We start from the raw sequence: 3,853 nt of genomic DNA on the forward strand, positions 1-3,853 counted from the left end.
CACTGCATTTTGAAAATTTGATTACAGGTCATGTACATAATTGATCAAAAGTTTCTCAAATGCTAGGAAAATAGAGAAAACCAAGGCTCACATAGCAAGAGTGATCTTATGAATCTATTAGAGTTGATTAGACAGACAGGTTTTTGTTTTTTTTTCCCCTACTCTCATAATAATCTCTCTCTGGAACAGACCAATTATGTACTATTCATGCTTTAGCAAGTGACCTGTAAAATTAACAATCCAATCATCTTATAGACAGGCTCTAAAATTTGCTGATTTTTTATAGGGCATTCTCTTTAGCTAATGGAACTCCTGACTTCTCTGACATAACTCCACCTAATTATCTAACTTGTGTAAACATCTTACCGATGTTACTGGTGGGATTGTCAGTAATAAAATGGTAATAGTATTTGCTTGCATCAAAATTAAAAGCCAAAAAATCATCAAAATGAGAATGTTCATCTGTAGGATACCTGACAAAGTTTCACAGCCATATGGTGGATTAGCAAATAATAGAGTAATGCTGCAGAGAAGGCAATGGCACCCCACTCCAGTACTCTTGCCTGGAAAATCCCATGGATAGAGGAGCCTGGGAGGCTGCAGTCCGTGGGGTCACTAAGGGTCAGACATTACTGAGCGACTTCACTTTCACTTTTCACTTTCATGCATTGGAGAAGGAAACCCACTCCAATGTTCTTGACAGGAGAATCCCAGGGATAGGGGAGCCTGGTGGGCTGCCGTCTATGGGGTCACACAGAGTCGGACACGACTGAAGCCACTTAGCAGCAGCAGCAGCAGCAGCAGCAGAGTAATGCTGATGTTTCTGATGAGGGTGGTGACAATAGTGATGTGAGTGATGCTTTATCTGTAAGTGATGAGGACACCGTCACCTTATACTTTATATCATTGAGGGCTGAAGGTCCCTTCCTTGTACTTCACAGCTAATAACCTCTAGTGTGCACATACACATTTAATTTTGTCTAATCTCATGGAACACTGCCAGGATGAAAGTGCAATCAAAAGATTTGGTGATGCATGTTTATGTATTTTTCCTATTGCATATCAAATATTCAAAAGGCAAAGAGCATATTGTATCCTTTCAAAAAACACTTACATGATTAACTATTAGGAAACAGGTTCAGTAGCACAAAATTCACAGAAATTGTTATTTTTTAAAGTTAAAAATAACTCATGAAATGGAAGTTTTACCCATCACAGAGCAAGCCCTGACTCATTTTTATGAAACCTGAATCTCAAGCACTCAAGAGGCTTTATAGGAGTCTTACCACAGTCAGAGCCGCACAGCAGGTATTATCATCCTGCTGGGGATTTGATCATTTCTCCCCCTCTAGGTCTCTTTTTATTGAAAGGGAAAAAAAGCTCCCTTAGATATAAAAGGCTTTTAAAAAGTGTCTTTTCACATACTGAAAATATTTCAAGTTTTTCATGTGTGTTATATATATCAAGCAGTTCTATATATGTACAACTACTGAATATATAAAAATAATGTGGAATAAATTCAGAGGAAGTTAGACTTCACAGCATATTCCTGTGTCCTTGAAGAGTCAGTTCTCAGGCCATTCTGCAGTCTTCCAAACTGTCAACCGTTGTTTAGTTTGCAGCAATGGAGGTCTGATGCTGAAGCTGAAGCACTAGTACTTTGGCCACCTGACTCAAAGAGCTGACTCATTAGGAAAAGACCCTGATGCTGGGGTAGACTGAGGGCAGGAGGAGAAGGGGACAACAGAGGACAAGATGGTTGTATGGCATCACTGACTCGATGGACCTGGGTTTGGATGGACTCCAAGAGTTCATCATGGACAGGGAAGACTGGCATGTTGCAGTCCTTGGGGTTGCAAAGTGTCAGACATGACTGAGTGACTGAACAACAATGAAAGTCTTCCTAAAAAAAAAAAAAAAAAAAAAAAACTACCAATACAATTTCCTTGGTTTCTAAAAGTGGATGAATTCAATTCATTTACTCTAGTTAGGAATCAGACGGAGATAAAACTACAATCTAACAAAAATGGACTGAATTTGTTCTTTGTGCTGAGTAGATCCCAAGATGGTAGAAAACCCACTTCTGGTGACACAACATTATCTCAGAGATGAACAGCACAGCAGTTGCTTTACACCAGAAGCCCTGTGAAACAGAGGGCCTTCCTGGCCAGCTCTTCTTTGGGTCGAATAAACCAGACCCTACATAATGCACTTCGGAAAATTCAAAAGAGCCTTATATGAATTACCTCCTTCCTTGCCCTAAGAGAAGTTTATATTCACCGTAAGTTACCTACTTTTGGTGAGGGCACTGACTTCCCATTAAAACCCACAGGTATGCTCAGTCTTCTCATGACTGAGGTTTTTAAATAAGTGAGCAAAAACCATATCTTTATTGATTGGGGACAATGCCAGAGCTGTAGCTTAACTTCTCAATAGTCCAAGCTAGCATATGGTGGGGTGGACCATCAGGGTCCTGGGTGGGCAACTTTTCTGAAAAAGACCAGATGATGAATGGTTTTTATACAGCCTTTACAGGTTATATGGTCTTGACTGCAACTATGCCCCTCTGCTGTTGTAGCAGGTAGAAGCCATAGACAAGTAAGTGTGACTATGTGACAAAGTTTACTTATGGACACTGATGTAAATTTCATGTAAATTTCATATACTACAAAGTAGTATTTCACTATTTTCATGTAATTTTCATGTTCATTTCATGTACTACAAAGTAGTATGCATTGCTTTTCAACTACTTAAAAATGTGAAAACCATCCTTAGCTTGTGAATCTGCAAAGATGATGAGTGAGACAGAGCTGCCTGGTGGATAGGGGTTTTCAGACCTCTGACCTAGGAGATGCAGGCCTCAAATGTAACATGTTTGGAGACCAGCTCTCCCTACCCCCAACTCACAAGGCTCTACCTCTCAGTAAATGCTGTTAAGTTACACACACCAGCAACTTGATGCTTTTCCTTAATTTGTCTCTTTGTCTCTTATATCCCAGATCTCCTCCTGTCAGCTGAACCCACAAAATACACTTTTCGCCAAATGACCTCCTGTCATGTTAGTCAAACCACATGTGATTCGCCCTCTATGGCCGATGACCTGACAAGATCATGTCTCACCATGTCTATTGCATGAGCTGCCCTGATGTCCAGTCTTAGCAAACTCAATCCACTCTGCAGACTAATCCACAATCCAGAAAGGTCTTTCTATCAGACAAGTCAGACTGTCTTCTACTCTTCCTAATGAAACTCTCTCTGCTTCCTGGCTCACACAGAAGGAAAATGATACTTGGGCCTATGAAGGTCTCTGAGTCCTGACTCCCTCTGCTGTCTCTGCAGCCTCCTCATCCACCACGGCCACTGTTGGGGGCCGGCGTGAGGCACTCTGCCCATGACAAAGGTCATGAGGAAGGAGGCTCGACATACGCAAAGGCGGGATTGAGCCTCAGGAGTCCCCCTGGAAATCCTCGAGCATCTACCCCCATAATCAGAGCCTGCCTACTTTACTACTTTGTGCTCTCCCCTACACCTCTGACTTTACGGGGGTCTGTCCCCCACCACCTCTTTCGGAGAAGGAGTTAACTTAGAGCTCCAGTTAATAATAATTCTTGGGCATGACAGGAGTGTTTCAAACTACAAACTCCTCTGAAGGTTCTCTAGCCTGCCTGACGGGCTTGTCCGGCCACATGTGATTGCTCACAGCCTCCCAACTGTGAGAGGCATGAGGTGCTTTAAACCTTCTAAAAACAGGTTCCTTAGAAAAGTTAGAAACCTATTAGTATAAGTATAATGGGCTAATTAGAAATTGTATTGGTGAAGGGTTTTTCATTTGTTGAGCCAATGTTTACTGCTA

Source organism: Bos mutus, chromosome 8 (genome assembly GCF_027580195.1).
Source record: "Bos mutus isolate GX-2022 chromosome 8, NWIPB_WYAK_1.1, whole genome shotgun sequence".
In the NCBI taxonomy this organism is placed as follows: Eukaryota; Metazoa; Chordata; class Mammalia; order Artiodactyla; family Bovidae; genus Bos; species Bos mutus.